The sequence below is a fragment of the Microtus pennsylvanicus genome, chromosome 10 (assembly GCF_037038515.1).
Source record: "Microtus pennsylvanicus isolate mMicPen1 chromosome 10, mMicPen1.hap1, whole genome shotgun sequence".
In the NCBI taxonomy this organism is placed as follows: Eukaryota; Metazoa; Chordata; class Mammalia; order Rodentia; family Cricetidae; genus Microtus; species Microtus pennsylvanicus.
The window spans coordinates 36695479-36718777 of NC_134588.1; positions in this window are offsets into that span (position 1 = coordinate 36695479).

Sequence of the window (23299 nt, forward strand, 5' to 3'; positions counted from 1 at the left end):
ATGGTAGCCATATTTCCTCAATATTTTGTGTTATGAATTTGTTGGATTTAACATTTTCTTTTTCCTATGAATCTATATCTATTTTATCTTCAACGCCTGAGATACTCTCTTCCATCTCTTTTATGTTGTTTATTTTTGCATCTGTAATTCCTGATCATTTACCCATCTTTTCCACTTCCAGAATTCCCTTGGCTTGTATTTTTTAAATTGCCTCTATTTGAGTTTTCAATTATTGAACGATTTTATTTACCTGTTTATTATACTTTTTATTTCTTTGCTTTCTTTAAGGGATCTGTTGATTTCTTCTAATTTTTGTTTGTTTTTTCTCCATTTCTTTAAGAAAAAAATTTCATTTACTGTTTTAGGGCCTCCATCATCTTCATAACATTATTTTTTAAGGTCATTTTCTTCTGCTTTATCTTCATTGGGTTGTTCAGATTTTGCTGATGTAGAACCTCTAGTTTCTGTATGCTGTATTGTTTTTTATGTTATTGAATGTCTTCTTAAACTGTCATCTACCCATCTTTTCCTCTAATGGGTGCAAGTTGGGTCTGTGTTTTGGGGTCCCTCTCTCTCCAATTAGTGCACTTGGGGCCTGTGGTTTAGGTGATCACACTTCCTCCAGCTGTAGTTGGGTCCTTGCCTCTGTTGGTCATTGATGCAGCTCTGGGGGCTCCTCTCTAGGTGCAGTCAGGGCCAAGGTGTGCAGTGTGGTATGTTTGCAGATGTAGGGAGGCTGTTTTCAGGTTTCTGTGGCTTTGTTAGGTGATGAACCAGCACTCTTAATTGAGAATAATGAGAACCCAAATTTGATAACTATAGGCAATAGAAAATATACTACACCTGTATAAATGATACATTAAAACATCTCACTCAGCAACTAAGATTTAATTGTACTTAGAATCTGAAGCTCAGCTTCACTTGAACTGTCTCCGTTAAATCCTTTATCTTATTACTTTGTCCTTCTGTCCATTCACTCATTTCAAAAAACATTCACCATGTTATTGTTAACATAGTTGCCTTATTTAATAGCCCTATATTGCACATGGAAATTATCACATATGGTTTTTTAGGCTTAGGAGAGAGAACCCTTTGATAGGTTCACATGGATATCACTAAAACTATGCTGTAATTGTTCTATATTCTACTTTCACATTCATTTAAGAATTCAACATACTAACAGAACTTTTTCACACTCTTTTCATTCTTCCTTTCATTAGGGATAAAATGGTTTATGATCACCTTATCCCTGTCCTTTCAGTGAACAAAATACAGACATAAAGCCAAAGGAAACCAAGGTATGGCAGTAAAATGAAAATAAAACTTAAAAGATATAAACAAAAGAGGGTTATAATATGTAGTTTAGGGCTGTAAGGGAAGAACTCCCAGATAGACTGATATAAAAAAAAATGAAGAAAATTATGAGCATATGGTTTCCCATATGGCAAGAGTGGGAAGAGACAGGGGCAGTCTTGCAAATAACAAGCAACATTTCAACTTGTTCTGGAAGATTCTAAAATAATAGGTAGAACTTGCCAATTTATATCACTTTTATTATTCCTTTTTGAAATTCAGTATTGAGACTACTGTAGAAATATTCAAATTTTACACTTAAAGTTAAATAGCAGAAATAAAAATTATTTGTCTTTTAAAACTTTTCAAGAAATGTTTGACAAATAATGCTTATATGATATTTAAATATCAGTCACACAAAAATGTTTTGTTTAATTTTCACTATTAAAAGACAACTGCATGTTGAAATTATAAAATCAGAGACAATATCAACAAAGATGTATTGTTACTACAATTTTATTATTTTTTATTATACCTTAGCAATATTTTTGTTCTAAAGAATGTATATGATACTGTGCATTGGTGGCACATACCTTTAATTCCAGCACTCAAGAGGCAAAGGCAAACAGATCTTTGTGAGTTCAAGGCAAACCTGGTCTACAGAACTAGTTCCAGGACAGTAATATCAGACTAACACTGTCTTAAAAAACAATAGCAAAAACCAAAACTAAACAAATAAAAACAGGGTGTACGTTATGTAGCTGCTGAATTTTTTTTTAACTACACCTTTAAAGTGTTGTTTTCAAAGTCTATTCTTACTCAAAAGACTTACAGTTAGTAATTACTGTTAGTTCCTTTGTGTAAATGTTGTACTTACACGTAAGGGTTCTTTGCATTTTATATAAATTGAGCAAGGGGCCACAAAATCGATGGAGATATGGCTATATTGTTCAGATTAAATGAATCCAGACACAGGACTTTAATTGCCCACTTTTGAATAAGAATACTTTGCTGTTCCAGCTGTAACTTGATTGCAGCTGTCCCTGACCTCCTGCACTACAAGAAACAGAGACACAGAGAGAAAGATGGTAAATGGAAGTCAGATTATGAAATATGAAAATTTTGAGCTCTTATATCATCAAACATATAAGAATGACAAGTCATTGGCTATTTGGTGTTGTTTGGCTGTAGGCGCGTGTGTTTGTATCTGTGTGTATTTAAAATTTTAGGTTATTTTTCTGTGTGTGGGAAATGGATAACTACCACTACTTTAATGGATATTGCATTGAGCCATCTTATTAGGATTGATAATGAGATCTTTTTAACCAATATTTTTTTGATCCGTGAACATGAGACATATTTCCAATTATTTGTGAATAGTACTATTTATTTTCTTTGTTTTTGTTTTTTAGGATTTTGGACTGAAATCAGTGCCTTGTCAATATAAGTGCCTTGTCAATATAAGTGCCTTGTTTTTGTGACCTATATTCCAGATTTTCTATTTTTACCCATGTTTTATGCTTACTTTATTATTATCATTATCCATATTAGTAAAATTATTTTATTCCTACTTAAAATGCATGTTTTCTTGACTATGTCATAGCAACTTAAATATTAATTTATTAAAGTCTCTCATTTTTGTATATTGATAATGTGTCCTAACAAACTATTGTAAAAATTTATTTGCTTTAATAAATTTTGATGGAATATTATTTTTTTCTTCACATAAAATCATACTATATTAAAATATTTAATTTGAATGTGCTTATTTCAATTTGATTCTGGCTATTTCTTTCATTGACAATTTTCACTTAGAAAGATAGTCATTACTCACTTAATAGTCTGGTCTACAAGAGCTAGTTCCAGGACAGGCTGCAAAACCACAGAGAAATCCTGTCTCGAAAAACCAAAAAAAAAAAAAAAAAAAAAAAAAAAAACAAAGAAAATGAAACCATGTCTAGTAAGGTGAGCATCCAAACTGCCTAGGCTCCCCCAAAGCCCGTACGTGCAGTAGGATCAAAAAACCCATTGCCATTGTTCTTGAGTTCTCAGTAGTCCTCATTGTCCGCTATGTTCAGAGAGTCCGGTTTTATCCCAGGCTTTTTCAGACCCAGGCCAGCTGGCCTTGGTGAGTTCCCGATAGAACATCCTCATTGTCTCAGTGTGTGGGTGCACCCCTCGCGGTCCTGAGTTCCTTGCTCGTGCTCTCTCTCCTTCTGCTCCAGATTTGGACATAGAGATTTCAATCCGGTGGAGGTGGGCGGTCCTTGGGCTTCCCACAGGTCAGGGAACCCTGATTGCTCTTTGAGCTGACAAGGGAGGGGGACTTGATCGGGGGAGGAGGAGGGAAATGGGAGGCGGTTGCGGGGAGGAGGCAGGAATCTTTAATAAATAAATGAAAAAAAAAACTATTATTTGGGGGAACAGAAAAATAAAGAGCTAATTTGCAGGCTATTTTTTATTGTTTATTGAGGAAGCTGGTCAGGTACTAGAAAGTCCCCAGCTCCCCTAGGCCCTGGGAACTTGAACTTAACTTCACCTTATGATTAAAATGGAGTCTGAAACAAAAAACAGAGAAAAAAAAAAGAAAGAAAGAAAGAAAGAAAGAAAGAAAGAAAGAAAGAAAGAAAGAAAGAAAGAAAATGAAACCATGCATCTTTATTTTATTTAGGATCCTAATGGAAATTCTTTCTGCTTTTCTCTTTTCATATTTCTTTCATGTGTAGTTTTCATATTTGTTTTGAGGTATGATCTTTCTATTTTTAATTTTTCAGTGTTTAACTTGAAGTAATATTAAATCATTGTAAATGTTGTTCTGCACATATAATCATTGACTTTTTGATTTTGTTGATATGATGTAAGGTTTCAGTTTCACAAATATGAAATTAATCTTTAATCCTTAGATTAGTTTTCCTGTGGTGTGATATTATTTTTGCCATATTTGTTAAAGTTTTTCATTATCTTGTTAGCACATATAATATGTATACTGCATTCAAACTCATAATATGAAAGTAATACAAGTAAATCAAATATTAGAATAACTATTTCACTAAAAAAGACACACAGAGCTCAAGTAATCAACTGTTCAGTATTATCAAGAAATACAAATCAAGAACATCCCCCAGGATATTATCTTACCCAAAATAAAATGCCTATCTTTAGGAATACAAATGATAATATGAAGTGTCAGGACATGAAAAAAGGGTTACACATACTCACTTTAGTGAATATAAATTAGTATGACCAATAAAAAACCGTGGCATGTGTCCAGAAACTTTAAAATAAAACTATTATATGCTATTCCCCCAACTCTATAACGTAGGTATATGTGCAAAAAAAGTAACATTATTATATCAAAATTATTTACTCCCCTGTGCTTAGTAAAGAACTACTCATAAATCCCTATATTATATAAGACAACAAAAGTGTTTATCAATATATATATAAACAATCAATAAAAAATAAAATCTTGTCATTTGTAGAAACATGAATGTAACTGGCAATAATTATGTTAAATGAAAAAAAAACACAGAAAGGCAATTACTAAAATGTACTTATAATCCTAACTAGAGATAGGATAAGACATCTGGCAAATATTAAATGACGAACTTATTGGATGAGCAAATTCTTCTTTAAATAATTATTTTTCATGAACACCTTTGATATATTTCTAATTAAGTATTAAGGAAGAGTATGGGAATTCCCAATAGAGACATGATTATCATTTCAGTACATGGATGTACATATTAATCTTATTTGATCATCTTTTATGTATGTGTAAATAGAGAAACACTGATTTACCAATATATACCAAACAAAAAATTTCAAATGCCGTTTTAATTAAAAATAGCTATGACAAATGGCTTCTGCATTTAGTAGTATTTAAATGTGGTGGCTTTAGTTATGATGTAATCTAGCTACAACTCTCAATCCCCCTTCTGCAAATTGCACACAAAAAGCACTTCAGCAATAGGATTTTTATTTATTTATTAAAGATTTCTGTCTCTTTCCCGCCAACGCCTCCCATTTCCCTCACCCTCCCCCAACCAAGTCCCCCTCCCTCGTCAGCCCAAAGAGACATCAGGGTTCCCTGCCCTGTGGGAAGTCCAAGGACCACCCACCTCCATCCAGGTCTAGTAAGGTGAACATCCAAACTGCCTAGGCTCCCACAAAGCCAGTACGTGCAGTAGGATCAAAAACCCATTGCCATTGATCTTGAGTTCTCATAGGATTTTTTTTAGTTGAAATGCAGCATCCTTGCTTCTCTAATATTCTCTGATTGAAATTATTTAAGCTATTTTGCCTTCATGATTAGTATAAATACCCTAAAAATTATTATGTGTTTATATTTTTAATTTGTATCTCCTGAAAGTATTTGAACACTGTGCAGAGAAATAGTGCCTGACTACTGCCTTTCACATGAACAATTTATATTTTTCATGAGAAGAAATGCTTAATAATTTCTTAACTTTTATTATTTGACCTTCAAAATTGATTCCTAGCTTTGCAACTTGCCTTCTATAAATTTGCAATATATGAACTATGATTTAATTTAGTAAGCATTTGGCTTTTGTTAAGAGTGCATAACTAGTAAGATTAAATAGTCATTACATTCTGTCTTTCTGATTCAATGTATTTGCTTTTTTCAAAACTCATCTTAAACATTAGTTAATTAATTTCTACAATATGTTGCCCTTTAACATAAATGTTATCAATTTATATGCCTTAATTATTTTCATGCTGTAATATAATTTTGAGTTATTAACTTGAACTTCTAATCTTAATAGACATTTAATATAGCCTATATTTATTGTGACATTATTCAATGAATTTTTCAGTTCTGGAAGAAATAAAAATGAAAAACAAAGTGGAAGGAGAGTCAAATACTATAGAAAAGTTATATGACATTTAAAACACTCATTTTCTTGACTCTTCCGTGTGGTCTTGAGCTTGATAGATTTGGGAAATTTTCTTTTTCTGAAAAGAAAAATACCTTCCTTTAAATTCCTTTAAGCTATACATTTTGAGGAAGCCACACAGGGAAGAACACTGGAGGTTAAAACTTACACCAGAAAAGTTAAGGCAAAGATGATGGAGGCCAGAAATGGTGAATCAACCTAAAGGAAACATTTATGAAAGCCCTATGTGAAAACATTTACGTTATAATATAGCTTATAAAATTAAAAAAAATATATTAAGATAAAAGAGGTAGGGAAGTGAAATGATTACATTTGTTAGGAAAGGCTTTAACTTATTCATTAGAACTCCATACATATAAACCCAAACCTGAGAATTAGCCCCAAGCACTGCCATGAACTGAGGAATTGTAGCTCCTATTCTTTAACTTTGTAGAACACTTTCAAAATGTATCTGTAACATAGCCAAGTAGCTCAGAAGTGAACTTTGATATAAATTGACTGTTTTCTTGTTTCAACTTTTATTAAAATTATAGGTTGAAAGGGAGGGGAGAGGCAGAGAGGAAAACAGAGAAAAATCTTTAGCTCAATAAAATCAATAAAAAATTCATTTCTCATACAATTTCCTCTATATAGTTTCTCATATATTTTCCCCTTCCTCTACTCTTTCTAGTTCCTCCCCATCTCCCATCCCATCTGGGTACACTCCCTTCATCTCTTATTAAGAAAAGAACAGATTACTAAGACATAACAACAAAATTAATGTAAGACAAAAACCATCACATGAAATTTGGACAAGCAAACCAAGAGAAGGATAAGAACCCAATCAAAAACATAAAAGTCAGAGACATACTTATTCACACAGTCAGAAATCTCATAGAACTACTAAACTGATAACAATAATATACATGCAGAGAACCTGGTTCAGACCTGTGCAGGCCCTATGCATGCTGCTTCAGTCTCTGGAAGTCCATATGAGTTTTGTTTAGTTGATTTGGAGGGCCTTGTTCTCCATGTATCCTTCATTCCCTCTGTCTCTTGCATTCTTTCTGCCTTCTCCTCTGCAGCATTCCCTGACCTCTGTGGGGAGGGGTTTGATGGAGACATCCCATTAAGAGGTATTATTCTCTGAACCTCTCTCTCTCTTTCTCTGTTTCTCCTTCATTTCTCTATGTGTGTCTGTCTCTCTCTATCCTTCTCTATTTCTCTCTCTGTTCTATCTGTGAATAATGCCCAGATGTGGATTTCCATTCTGTAGGTTTCTTTTCCTTTAAAGTTCATCTAGGAGTAGGTAGCTGTACCCGCTTCGCAGGGCTTCATATCACAGCCAAAACTCAAGTAGAAGACCCCTGCTCTGCTGGAGTCCAAGCAGTTATTGGGAACCCTAGAGACCAAGCCTGTAAACAGAACCCCAGAGGCCTCACAGGGTTCCAAAACCAAACCAGAAATACCCTATTGGTCCTGAAGATTCACTGGTCACCAGAACTAGAGGCCACTCAGGCTTGAAGAGCAGAGAGAAAACAGAAATCAAGGGGAAATCATGCAAAACACATCCGCATAACAGAAATAACCTCAGAAATCAAAACCTAACCTTACAAAAAATCAAACCAATATGACTAAAGGCAAGTATTAAAATACAAACAACAGCCAGGGCAGTATGTTACCACTAGAGCTCATCTATCATACCACAGCAAACCCTGGCTATTCTGTTACAGCTGAAGAACAAGTAAATGTCCTTAAAAACAGTCCTATAAAGATGATAGACTCTCTAAAGAGTAAATAAAAAATACCTTGAAGAAATTGAGGAAAACAAAAAAATAATAAACAAGCAAAGTAAATGAATAAAAAATGTTCAAGACCTGAAAATGTAAACAGAAGCAATAAAGTAAACATAAACCAAAGAAATTCTGAAGATGCAAATTCTAGAGAAGCAAACAAAATCTACAGACCGAAGCATCACAAACAGAATACAAGAGATGGAAGAGTATCAGGCATAGAAGACACAATAAAAGAAACTGATATATTGGTTCAAGAAATTACAAAAGCTAAAAATTCATAACACAAAACATTGAAAAATCTGAGATACTATGAAAAGATTAAATCTAATGACAATACTACCAGAAGAAGATTCTCAGTTAAAAGGTCCAGAAAATATTTTGAAAAAAATAATAGAAGAAAATTTTCCTAACTCATAAAAGAAGTTGACTATTAAGTTGCAAGAAGATAACAGAACACCAAATAGATGAAAAAAGAAAAGAAAGACCTCCATAAATGTACAGGACAAAAATATTGAAAGTTGCAAAGGCTAAGTAACATATAAAATCAGACATATTAGAATTATACCCAACTTCTTAATGGAGACTCTAAAAACCAGAAGGGCCTAAAGAGAGATCATATAGACTCTAAGAAACCAGAGATGCCAACCCAGAATATTATATCCAGAAAAACTTTTAATCACCATAGATGGAAAAATGATATCCCATAATAAAAGAAAATTAAACCATATATATCTACAAATCCAGTCCAATGAAAGGTATTAGAAGGAAAACCCTTACAAAAGGAGTTTAAGTACACCTAAGGAAACACAGAAAATAAATAAATAAATAATTTCACACTAAGAAGACCAAAATAATAGAAGCTCACAAATATACACATATATACACTCATACACAATACCAACAACAGCATTAAAATAACAGGAATTAGCAGTAATTTGTCATTAATATCTTTCAATATCAATGGACTCAGTTTTCCAATAAAAAAAAAGACACAGGCCTACAGAATGAATAAGAAAACAGTATCCATTCTTTGGTTACTTACAATAAAAAGAACTTAACATAAAATAGACATTACTTCAGTGCAAAGGGTTTGAAAAATATTTTTCAAATAAATGGACCCAAAAACAAGGTGGTATAGTCAGTCTAATATCTAACAAAATAGACTTCCAAACAAAGTCAATCAAAACACATATGGAGAGACACTTCATACTCATTTAAGGAAAAATCCACCAAGATGATGATTCAAATAAGAAGATCTATGCCCAAAACATTTGTAAAAGAAACATTACTAAATATTAAACCACACATTGAAACTCACATATTAATAGTGGTAGATTTCAACATCCCATTCTCACCAATGGACAGATCATCTAGACAGAAACTAACAGAGAAATAATGGAAATAACAAACTATATAAAACAAAATGGACCTAACAGATATTTCCAGAACATTTCATCCAGATACAAAAGAACAACCTTCTTCTCAGCATTATTGGATTGTTTGTTCTTTTAATGACTAATTTCTTGAGTTCTTTGTAGATTTTGGAAATTATCCCTCTGTTCGATATGGGGTTGGTGAAGATCTTTTCCCATTCTGTAGGCTGCCATTTTGTCTTGTTGACAGTATCCTTTGCTTTAGAGAAGTTTCTCAGTTTCAGGAGGTGCCATTTATTAATTGTTCCTCTCAGTATCTGTGCTCCTTGTGTTACATTTAGGAACTGGTCTCCTGTGCCAGTGTATTTAAGGATATTTCTCATTTTCTCTTCTATGAGGTTCAGTGTGTGTGGTTTTATGTTGAGGTGTTTGATTCATTTGGACTTCAGTTTTGTGCATGTCAATAGATAGGGATCTATTTTCAGTTCTCTGCATGTTGATATACAGTTATGCCAACACCATTTGTTCAATATGCTTTCTTTTTTCCATTTTATACTTTTTGTTTCTTTGTCAAAATTAGGTTTTTGTTAGTGTGTGGATTAATATCCTGGTCTTCAGTTTGGTTCTGTCGGTCTTCCTGCCTGTTTTTATACCAACATGAGGCTGTTATCAGTACTGAATCATTCTGTAGTAGAGTTTGAAGTCCGGGATTGTGATGCTTCAAAAAATTCCTATATTATATAGGACTGTTTTGGCTATTCTAGGTTTTTTGCTTTTCTTTATTGTTTATAATCCACTAGTATGGTATAGAAGCTTTGTCCATGATTGACCATTGTAAATTTTCCCTCAATTCTTGACACTATACATTGCCTTTGATACCTTTCAATAGAGATAGGATTTATGTTGCTTAGTCATATTAGTTGTTTTAGTTTTTAGTACATTAATTAAATGGTTGTTTATTATAGATTACTTTTTCCTACCTGTGTGAATGTATCTCGTGTGTATGTGTGTGTGTGTGTATTATCTGTAAATACAAATACATATGTGCCATGGTGTGCTTGTGAAGTTCAGGAGAGAACTTACATTTATTCTCTTGTTTGATCTTAATGTTCCTGTAGAGACAGTTCAATTTCATAGGCTTTACTGAAAGTTTTCAATTCTCTCTCTAACCCCTAGTTTAAGTTTGATGAGGAACTGATATCTATAGTGATCAGACTAATTTGTATTCTCACCAACAGTATACAAGGATTCATTTCCTTGCCTCCTTAACAACATCTGTTTTCTTTTCTGATTTAGGAGAAATGGAATCTCAAAGTTGTTTTAATTTGCATTTCTCTATGGCTTTTTTAAATATTTTATGTCTATTTTTTATTGTTTGATGATGTCATACATGCTTAAATTGTAATATATATATATATATTCATATATATATATATATATATATATATATATATATATATACAAGTTCCTCTCTGTCCTTATATCCTCCCTATTCCCTACACTACCTATATACTACTTCATATACTTTTTTTTAATAAATTAAATCTACTTATTGATTCCTAGGTGGACATGTCTACAATTATGTAATGGACCATGTATATATGTTACTCATCCCTAAGGAAAAGTGACTTTTTTTACTCTAACAACCATCCACTGTCCATAATGCCTCAGGTAGAGTAGGAACTACATAATCTTCTCCAACATTTTTACTGGAATTTTGGTTGGCTACATTTTAAAATGCATATTATGGCCATTAGCATTTTCTCAAAATATAGAAACATTACAATATAGAAATATAATAAATGGGAATCCAATTTCTCAGGAAACAATAAACATTTAACAATGGAAATTAAAATGTTCTTCATGGAAAAATCAATAATTAACAGAGTGAAGAGATACCTTAGAGAAATGGGGAAAATAATTGCTACTTATTGATGCAACAAGGAATATCATTATGACATATCATCAAAAATTAGAGAATTATCATCATGGCATAGAGTGTGGCAGCTTGAAGACAGCCATGATGATAGAGAAGTATCTGAGCAATTGTCTTCCTCATCCTTCAGGGGGGGCTGCTGTTTATCAATGGGCTCAAAGTCTATTCTCAGTGATACACCTCCTTCGTAGATGTTATACCAATACCAAAAAGACCTCACTTTTTTATTTTCTCCAAACAGTTCACTCAGACCACCACAGTACACATACACACACACACACACACACACACACACACACACACACACACACACATTCATTAATATGCAGTAGTTAATTATAACTACAAACACTCTAAAATAATTTAACTAGATTACATAGAAAGTAATGAATTTGACTCAAACTCTTGTCCTGATCCCAAAATCCAAAGATATTTATCTTATAAAAATGATATGGCATTTACATATATTTTATAAATAGTTTCTAATATATTTTTAAAGTCTGCTAAACTACTGTTTTTATACATAATTATACATCTACATTTGGCAAATATATGCTATGTTTCTTGTGTTTTCTGAATACTGACAAAGAAATGCCTGTCGATGTTGAAAATAGATAAAATATTCTAAAAAGGAGCATTTGACCTCAATATTATTAAGTCTTCAGATTCTAAATCTATTATATTTAAGATTACTGTTATAATTATTTTTAAAGATGAACTTCTCAATTTAAATTTTGATAACTTCAAACATGTTGGCAATGCACTGTGAACATATTCATTACATTGACATTTTTATCACCCACTACTCCTACAAATCCCCTTCTCATTCCTAACTAATACTGCTCTGACTTAAATATCTAATGTTTTATGCATGTCCTATGAAGGTAATCATAGATGCTGCATGTTTATGATTTCATCAGTCCTATATTTAGAAGACAAAATATCATAGGACTTCTCTCCATACTGCAGCTCTTAATATTTTTGGTGCCTTTGTGTGATATTCTCTGACTCTTGAAGAGGCAGATGGAGGTGTCTATTTACATCTGCCCACTCAACTCTCATTCACTCTCAGTATTTGACCAGCTATGTGTGTCTGTATGAAGAGGATTTCACTGCAAAGAAGTCGTCCTGGCCAAGGTAAATAGTAGCACTAGTCAAAGGATATGATATAAGTAAGGACAATATAGGTTGTCACAGTATTTATTTAACAGTATCAACATTTAAGTTCTTCTCTAGGGCCTATGATCTGCAGCTACAGGATTTTACTATTAGTTACTTATCAGTTGTTTTTCTATTGCTGTGAAGAGAAACCATAGCCAAGGCAGCTAAAGTGAAGGAAGAGATATTGCAACTAAAATGCAATTTAAAAACTACAAACAAAAATAAGCATTTAATAGGCATGTAATTGCTTAAGTCCTATACTTTGGATCCATGATTATAATTGTGTGAAGAATGGCAACTGAGCAACAGCTCTAGAGCAATAACTCAGAGATTCCATGTTGAGATCACAACCACTAGGCATAGAGAGACACACATTGGGGTGGGGGTGGGGTGAGTTTTGGAAACCCTAATGTCCATGCAGAGTTACACAATCCTCCTACAAGGCCACATCAACTAATCTGTCCTAAATAGTACTTCACACAGAAGATGAAACATTCAAGTAGATATGCCTAAAGGGATTAATAAGTTGCTTATTTGTTGTCTGAGAGTCAGACTTAAAGAAAAGAATTGGTCCTTCCACCCTCAAACACTCATGTTAGTGTTATACAAGTGGAAACATTTTGCTTGGACAGGTTGGTATTGAGATTTCCAGATGCATAACTAGGTAAGTTCTTTAATGTTTTCTTTCTCTACCAGCTACCTGTCTTGCACCTTCCAGCCTAGACAGCAGGTTGTAAGGCAGGCATTTAGAGATTTTTACCAACTTCCTTCTTCTCTCTCTACTCTGCACCTACCATGAGGTGGAAATTTCTTCTCACATGTATATTCCGACATGATATGCTACTATTGACTGAACTTTTTGAAACCTCTGATGCATGAGCCAAAATAAATCTTTCCACTTTAATTTTTTTCAATTGCTTGGCCACATCTATGCAAAAGTAATACAATGTCATTATACATATTGTTTTTCTTAAATCCCTGGTGAGCAAGGAAATGAGGTTCCAGAAATTCGCAGTAGGGAAGTATCATTTTACTTTTAGTGGATATAACACAAGTAAACAGAATTATGCTCTGTTGTAGCAAGGATCTGATTTTCACTCTTGATATAAATGTTTCATTTATGTATGAAATGACGCTACGAGAAAGCCTTATTAGTGTGTATTCCCTTATGAATCACTCTGTGACATTTTAAATGCCTCCTGTTCTCAATGTGAATTCTTAACTTAAAAAAACTGATTTCTGTTGATAAGGCCATAAAACCATACTCAGAATCTTTCTAGTAGATTACACATCACCACGGATAAGGGAAAATTGAAAACTGTTGGATATTACTGGAAAACTGATTTCATTTATAGATACATTATCAAATTTGAAATGACACTACAATTAGTAAGCTTGATCAGTATAGCGTCCATTCACCTAAAAACTTTGATAAGACAAACCCTAGGGGGAAGCAACATTCCCAGGATCCCACTGGATAAGGATCTACTGATGAAACTGGATGGTAACATCAAAGCTTTCTAATCATAAGTGACTAGTTTATTGTATGAAATTCCTTTAATATGTGCACTTTGATGTGGCATTTTTCATGTTTTGAATGTATGTCAATGTGATAAACTGCACTGAAACAGCTCTCTGTGTTCAGCCACACTTTTTCTCAAAAATAGAATTCCCACATTTTATTTATAAGTGATTTATACTTTTCACATAGTTCATGATTATTTTTCTGGTTAGTATATAGGTATAGATATTAAGGCCAAAATGCAACTGCACCTTGCATGCCTGCATAGTCATAGGTGAGTTTTCGAGCATGATCAGCCAATCCAAATAAAACTAGTGTGCTCAGTCTTAGTAAACTTGTGTACATACAGGGTAACAAGTCCTTAAAATGGTTTAATCAAATTTTCCATGTATTTGTGGTGTTTTATGTTTGTGCATTCTTGGCAGGTGATTGTTTTGCTTGTTTACAGATGAAAATGGATATATGATTTAATTAATGATTTCATATTTTTACTGAATAATTTCAAACTCTCCTTAATTTTATATAAAATCACCCAATTCATCAAACTCAGTTATCAACCAATCAAACCGGTGAGTTCAAACTTTCATGCCCTGCTTGACATCTTTACATTCCATACTGTTTATTTTGTTTGCCTACCCGACTACACTGAGCCGGTTGCATTCACATTTCAAAGAACCAATTTGTAGCAATGTTTTCTTTCTCAGTTTATATCCTGTCTATTAATTTTGTCTTTGAAGTTTACATTTCACCATTTCCACTCCCAATGGATTTGTTCTGTTTGTCTTTTTCTTCTTATGTCTAAGTTTCCTCATTATTTTTCAGTATTCTGATCTGAACAGACACAGTTGTGAAACATTGCAGTAAAATTTGTTTTCCATGCCACTTGTGTTTGTTTGGTATAATTATGTCACTTATTTTCTACAAAATTTATTATACACATTTTATACACACATACATACAGGAAGACACACAGAGAGATACAGAGAGAAAGATACAAAGAGAGAGGGAGAGAGAGAGAAAAAGAGTAAGTTCTTAGAGAAGCGCTGTAGGTCATTTTATATCAAACCCTATCCTTACTCCTGTTTCTTGTTTCTGGCCTCTGGCGATTCTTTTCTACATTCCTGCATATTCAGCTTAGCATATAAAGTTATATTTACTGTATGTCAAACAATATTACTCGATGTTTTATAGTAGGATAATTTTTATGGCTTTCCAGTTCACAAAATCGCTGGAAGTAATAGCATTCTGCTTTATTATCAACTATTCTGTCTTAAGATATTTTTCTGCTTTTAGTTTTCAGCACATCGAATCCCTCCAATTTTATACCCATTTTTGCTTTTAATGTCTTATTTTTGATGTGCGTTCCTTCTCTTAAAGTGTATAGCTTGTGATTTTACCATATTTTTGGTGACACTCAAATTTTGAATATTTTCTTATTTACTTTTCATTATAATGATCAAAACATAGGAGGTAATAAATTGAAAGTGTTTATTTGGGTTCAAGTTTTCAGACATTTCAGTTCATAGTTTCTTATTCTGTGCTTGGTGAGACAGAAAATCACAGTGAGGAAAAGGTGATGAAGCAGAGCAACTCCCCTGAAGACTTCCGGGAAGCAGAAAGATGGGTAGAATAGCCCAGGTAGATATACATTTCTGAAGAATGCCTCAGTGACTCAGATCTTTAACCAGGCCAACTTTCTAGGTTTCACCTTCTCTCAATAATCCATAGAGTTATGAGTCCATGAAAAGTCAACCCATTGGTGATACCAAAGTATGCTTGTTTTGTTGGATGCCTTCAACAAGCCCAAGGGGGCATTCAAAATTCCAGCATATGAGCCATTTGTGAAGACACTCTACATTCAAACCAGAAGAAATGTTCAAGACCCTATTTTTATTAAACTCTTTTATTTGAATTTAAATTGTCATGGGTATCTAACACTCTATTCTTAGAATGTACCTACTTACAAATTTTAAAAGTCAGATTGATTCTTTAATATAAAAATCACTGAATGATAAATCGTATCTCCAACAATCATCCAAAATATTTTACGAGTGCCTTCTATTGATTTCCTTTTAATATTGAAATAGATTTTTGTCTCCTATAATGTATCCTGAGCACAGTTTCCTCTCCCTCCACTCCTTCCAGCTACTCCACATCTCCCCACCCATCCTAATACACCCATTTTTTACCTTTCAAAAAATAAACAGGTGTCTATGGGGGAATAACAGGATAAAATGAAATATAATATGATAAAACAAAAACTAACACATCAGAATTGGACAAAACAAATGGAGCCCAAGAAGAGACATTAAAAAAACAAAAAAAACTAAAAAACTGAGAGCTGCTTATTTCCACTCTCAGAACCCCTTAAAAACAGTAAGCTGGAAGCCATGTTATGGATACAAGGGGAAAAACAGTAAAAAAGATACGTAAATAAAGTAAAAGGCAATAAAATTTTAAAAATTATAAGGTAAAATTGAAAAATCCATTAAACTAAACAAAATCAAAAAGCCAAGGAACTTCAAAAGATGGCGTTGAACTAATTTTCTGCCCTCCATCTTCTGCTTTATAGGCAGGCTATGTTAAGAATAATTTTTCTCATTAAGATTCCCATGAAGTGCACTGAATTTTCATTTTCAAGTGATTGTAAATTGAAAATATCTCCTATGTTACATATGATGATATGTGCATGCTTTCATTTTCAATTTTAGGATCATTGCTGGTACAGACCTGTGGGAGCCACTGCACAGAGCCCCCATTTCTGAGAGTTTATGTTAATCTAGAGGGCCTTGTTTTCTTGCTGTCCTCTATCCCCTCGGCCTCTTAAAATCCTCTGCACGCTCTATTTTGGGATCCCTAATCCCTGAGATGAGATATTTGATGGAGATATACTGCTTAGGGTTGAGTTGTCTGAAGTATATCACTCTTTACATAATGTCTGGATGTGTGTCTCTCTATTTGTTCCTTTTTGCTGCCAGTTGAAGCATGGCCGATGGTGACTGAGCAAGAAACCGATGTATGAGTATAGCAGAATGTTACACAGAGGTTTCAACCTATTTTCATGGGCTATCTATTCTCAGGTCCTTGGTCCCACAAGCAGTGTTAGGTATGGGCTCCATCTTATGGAATAGGCTTTAGTTAAATTAGATATCAGGTGGTTGTTTCCACAAGCTTTGTTTCACCATGTCCTAACACATCCTGCAGGCATCACACTACTTTCTATCAAAGGGTTTACAACTGGTTTGGTATTTACCTTTCCCCTTTGGTAGTCTGGCCAAAGGTGTAAAAGGTATAATAAGCTCCAGTTCAACCTGTCCATGGTCAATGAGTTGTGTAGGTGTTATCTTCAGCAATAAGACCACGCACTCAATTTGTGAAGCGTTCTGACAACAGCCTGTATTGGTTGTAGATTCCCATGGAACCACTTGCTCAGAAATACAATTGATGTAACCCAATCTGAGTGCTTGAAGTTTCACTTGGTAACAATGATTCTATTTTTGTGATTCTGTCTTCCCATAGTTTTCTGATTTAGTTGCATTTCCTTCTTTTATGTATATGTTTATGGAAGTTTCTATTCTATTAGGTTTTCATAATACAACCTCAAATGTGCTTTAATTTTAGTTCTCTCTACGTTTTATTTCTCTTTTGTCATCCTCTAGCATCCACATGTCCATTTGTTCCTCACATTTCAGTTCCTTTAATTTGTAACTTGAGGCTTTTTTTTTCTGTGCATTTGATCTGAGTTTCTTCTGTTTCTATTAATCTTAGATTTTGGTCTTTCAATACTATCCTTCATTTCCTAAATGACTTCTAAAAGGATGTTTTTAGATTAACATTTTCTTTTATAGATATATTTATTTCTTCTATCATGTCTTCAGTGTCTGAAATTCTTCCATCTCTTGTATTCTGTTGGTGAGATTTGTCTCTGATGTTCTTGTTTGAGTTCCTAAACTTTAAATTTTTTTTTTTAGTTTGTGGTTTCTTTTTAAATTTTACTTCCACTTCCTTGAAGAGTTTTATTCATTTCGGTCCACTCCTTTCCTGTGTTTCAGAGATTTCTAGAAGGAATTTATTTATTTCCTCTAGAATGACCCCTAACATATTCATTAAGGCTATTTTATGGCATTTTTTCTTGTTTTTAAGTTATATTGTAATATTCAGGGCATATAGTTGGGGATACTCTTGGTCTCTAGTGGAGATATTTGTGTTCTGACTGATATTGTATTTTTATAGTGTCACTCAGGCTTATGGATTTGAAGATTATAATTCTAGATACTTCTACCTCGTCTGGTCTTGTTGTACTTTTTCTTCATTGATTTCTTGTTGCCCACTTAGGCTCTTGGTAGAATGTATTAGCTGCTTGCTGTTTGTTATGATATTATTTAGGATTGTGACAGGTGTTACCAATGGAGGTCCCAGGTAAAGTATGTTCCTTGGTATTTGGAGATGATACTTAACAGTGGAGATGGAGGTTTCACAAGAGAGAAGAAAGCAAAGTGTTCCACTACATTCTGCTTAATCCACTGGTACTGGGAGAAGAGAGTGAAATGTATGTGTCTGCTAGAGATGTGGGGAGAATATCGGGGGATTGGAAATGGAGGAGAGTATGAAGAATTAAGTTCTGAATCTCACCAAATGGCTCAACTGGCCGACTTGTCTAGAGGTTTCATCTCCGCAGATGGAGACTAAGAAAACCGGATAAGTGAGGAGAAAGTTCGAAGTAGATCAGTGTCCACTGGAGATATGGACATAGAAAAGGGGAATCTGAGTCAGGTCGTCTGCTGCCGGGCTGGGGATGAGACTGAGGAACAGGATTTTGAGGAATAGAGGAAGTGGTAAAGATCTGCAATTAGTTTTCCTGCTTCCCTCAACTTAGTCCTGTGATTTCTTAACTTTATTTAATCAGGACAATATTGGCTTTAAATACTAGCCTAAAACATTCTAACCTTTTCCACTCATAAAATTCAATCACCTAGGTAAGACTTATCTGAGAAAGTAACAAAACATTTCAAAGTCACTGCATATCAGTGATAACACCTAGAAAAAAATAGAGAATTAGAAATTGGAATATTATCATAGTCTAAACAAAGTAGCTGAAACAGAAATGCCGATAATGTGAAGAAAAGGGAAGCAAATGGCTCAAGGCATTAACCAGTCATTTGTAAAGGTTAAAAACATTCATAAACACCCCTTTAGGCCAAGGCACTAAGAAAACATTCAGTGAATCATGTACGTGGGTAGATAAAAACCCATCAGAACAAAGTAAAAATAAGTCATTATTTTGAAAGTACTAATTGTAATGCAAGCTGTCAAAAATATATCAAAGACTTAAAAGATATAGTGAGCCAAATATCTATAATTAATAATCCAAATTATTGACAAACTAGAAATTATAATGAGACAGCATATACAGTTATGAGTGAGCACATCCCATATTCATCTTTTTGGGTCTGGCTTACCTCACTCAGGATAGTGTTTGCTATTTCCATCCATTTGCATGCAAAATTCAAGGTGTCATTTGTCCTCACACCTCTCTCTGCTTTACCATCCTGTTCTTTTCACGTAATTCTCCCTTTCTATTCTTTTCCACCCTCCTACACACCACTTGTATTCTCCATTTTGTATAAGTATTCAAAATTGTATACACACAGAACAAATGATTTGAAGCTATAAACATATATGAGAAAATATGCAACATTTGTATATCTAGGTCTGGGTCACTGTGATTATTATATATATTTTTCCAAGTGTAATCCACTTACCTGCAAATTTCATAATTAATTTTTTTCAACATCTGAAAAATTCTATCATGTATTACACTACATCTTTGTTATCCATTCATCAGTTAATAGACATCTATAATTTTGTTTTAAAATCTTAAATTGTTTTATATATTGACTAAAGGTTTATCTATCTTTTTACCACTATACAGATAACAATGATGGTTCTCATCTTACAAACTTTGTTAATTTTTTTGTCCACTTCATTTATAGGGTATCTCACAGTTTTAGAAGACTTTTGGCAATATTATTAATTTGTATAATTTAATTTGATCATATTCACCCCATTGCCCTCATATCTCTATTCATGCTGATCCATCCTATAACACTCAGAATGCAAATATCTGTTTCCAAATGTAATTATTTTTGGTAAAAATTAAAATCGCAAATATGCAATGAATAAATGTTAAAGAGTAGATGTTCTTTCTTTAGCTCCAGTTTCAGTCGACAGGCACTTTAACAATTTGTTTTGTTATTAAACATCTATGCAAGTAACAACCTTCTTTTCATACGTGAGAACTGCAGACAATCATGTCAACTTGGTCTCTATTTATAAAAATTCCATAAAGCATTGTAAATAACAAAAACGTAGAATATATGTTATTAATTGTAACATTATGAACCCTCTTATTCACTTAATGACAGGGTAATAAATTCTATCGGTGTAATATAACAATACACCATTAGATTAAAATATTTTTACATACTACAACTTAGGACATTCTAAAAGAGGCCAAAAGATCCATCCACAGGGAATGACCAAGCATAGTCTATATTCAAACTTAACAGTCTCTAAGACTGATCAGAATTTTAACTGCTGTACTGAATCCACAAAAGAGAAATATGGCTAACAGTTGCTTCCTTTTTGTTGGCACGGATGCAGCTTCAGGGAAGAGAGTTTATTTTGGCTCTCACTTTCAGAGTTTACAGTCCATCACATTGGAGAAGACATAGCAATGGGAGAGACATGGTCCCACCAGGAGAAGCTCATATAGATGCCTCATCGCTGGCAATATAGAGGAGAAGAATCAATCAGGAAGAAGCTGTAGGCAGTGATCCTCACAAGCTTGTCTCTAGTGACCAAGCTTCACCAGACAAGCTTCAACTTCTAAAGTTTCACAACGCTCCAAAGCAACATCACCAGTTGAGGACCAAATGTCTCAACACATGAACCTATTGGGACATTTCATTCTCAAAAATTAGTGAGTCATAATAATTCAACTTTATAACTATAACTATAATTTCTATACACTGATATTTGTTCTCTTTCCAGCCCCAAACCCTTTCTTCCTCTTTTTCATCTCCCTCCACCTTTGGTGTTTGAACATTTATGCATATAGGATTTTGTGGTTCTTAATATGGAATGTCTTTTTTCTTGCTATGGATGAACTTAAAATAATGTCTTTTTGTGCTAAGTCATTTTAAATTCCTTGGAGGATTTTGTCCTTTAGCAGTTTGTGGTATAAAAGGCAGTTAGTTTTACTCAGAGTTATCAAATGAGATGCTAGTTAGCAGTTCTTGATTACAAGTGCCAAAGCCTTCACATTTCCTAAGAATTCACTTCCAATGAACTAAATAACAGGAACCAGAATATTATGAAAGAAGAGATATTTTAAGTTCTCCATGGAAGGATAAATGTATCCTTGGAGGCAAAAAAAATGAAAATTAATTCCTTAGAGCACGGTATCATAATCTCTTCTGTTTAATTTATTAACCAGAACCTTCTGTTCAAATAGCAGTATTCAGGATGAGTGAAGCATAGGATGTTGCCTGGCTAACTGCAACATTCTTCCCTAGGGTTATTTGAAAATAGATCAGGCTTAATTGGTTCCTGTAAAACTATAACTAAATATAAACTTAACTAAAAGAAGCATAAATTCTAAAATATATGCATTATTCCACAAAAGATTTCAATCTTCTTGTCGTTTCTTTGTATTATTAGTAGATTAATATAAGGGGCATTATTAAATATCTGTATATTTATAGTGATAATGAATTTTTATATAATTTCCTAAGTTGACACTCCACATACTTTGACCTTACTTGAAAGTCCAACCCAGATATTTTTATCCTGAAAGATGTTTTCAAGTAAAACTTAAAAACACTGAATTCTTAATTTGCCTTAAAAATCCACATAGATTTTTTATACACTAAAGGCCTAAAAGTTCTGCAGTAAACAGGTTATCTTTATTTAGTGGGTTATGATACAAATACATGTGGCAGGTAGTGCTACTCATCAAATCTGGGAGGAGAGGTGTGCTACTGTTTGTCTGAAAGTGAGCTCTTTTGTGTTTCTTCTCTTTCAAAACATTTTAAAGGAATTTGTGTTTAGTTTTAATGTGTGTGTCTGTTAACATATGCAGTTGAGTGCAGGTATCACATATCTCAGAAGCATAAGATGCTGCTGGAGCTGGAGTTACAGGCAGTTGTGAGGCACCCAATAGTGGTATTAGGAACTGATTCCAGAACCTCTGAAAAAACAGTGAAATTTCAGAAATACTGAGCCATCTCTCCAGCCCTAATGTTTATCTCTTATTACAAAATTTAGTAGAAAGTACCCGCACAAGTCACAGTAGCTCCTATGTGCTGATCTCTTTATGGTGAAAAGATACATTATGTCCTAAGGCTTTGGCAAGTTCTTTGTCACGGAAGCCTTCCAACATGAAGCAACAGGCTTCTTGAAAACTGAAGCAAAATGTAAGCATGTCAATCTAAGGATCTCTGTTCAAAGGATTTTTTAAATTTAGTGCTCTTCTGTGCTCAATATGGACTGCCAATTCGGGTCACCTAGAGAGTCTTCAGAGATATTATTTAGGTGCTATCCAAGACCAGTCATTATCTCAGAGAAAGCAGCCTGGCGCTGGTATTTTTGTAAAGCTCTCTAGGTGATCCTAATAGCACTGCCAAGGTTAAGAGTCAGTGCTCTAGTGTCCCATTTTCCACAGAGCAAAAGCATTTTTTTTTATAAATCTGCTTTGCTCTCTTCTGTCATTCACATACATACAGAGAGTTGAAGATTTCCATGATCTTCTTCCTCTGCCTAAATTCTAAAGACATGAAATTAGGTAGACAGAAACACTTGAATCCATTCCTTTTGAGCATCATTTATTTGCACTTGATTTTGAAGGTTGTATATTTGCATTTTACAATTTGAGTACATCCTAACTTTTTAGCCTGTATATTCACCACCTAAACATGTTCTGAATAAGAACAAGAGCAATAGACATGGGAAAGTGAATGAAAAAGCACTATTAGTCTTCAAACCTGAACAAACATCTACAAGACACTACAGAATCCTGAGAGGAGGAGACATAGATTTAGCAATACCTATGGTCAGACTTTAAAATATACTATTTTTAAACAATAATGTTATTAAGTACCAATATGCTGATTCTAAAACATTTTATTTCCCATTTACCCTTACAACTAGGAATAATCACATGACTACTTTCTTTTTCTTTTTTTTGTTTTTTTTAAAATTTATTTATTTATTAAGGATTTCTGCCTCCTCCCCGCAACCGCCTCCCATTTCCCTCCCCC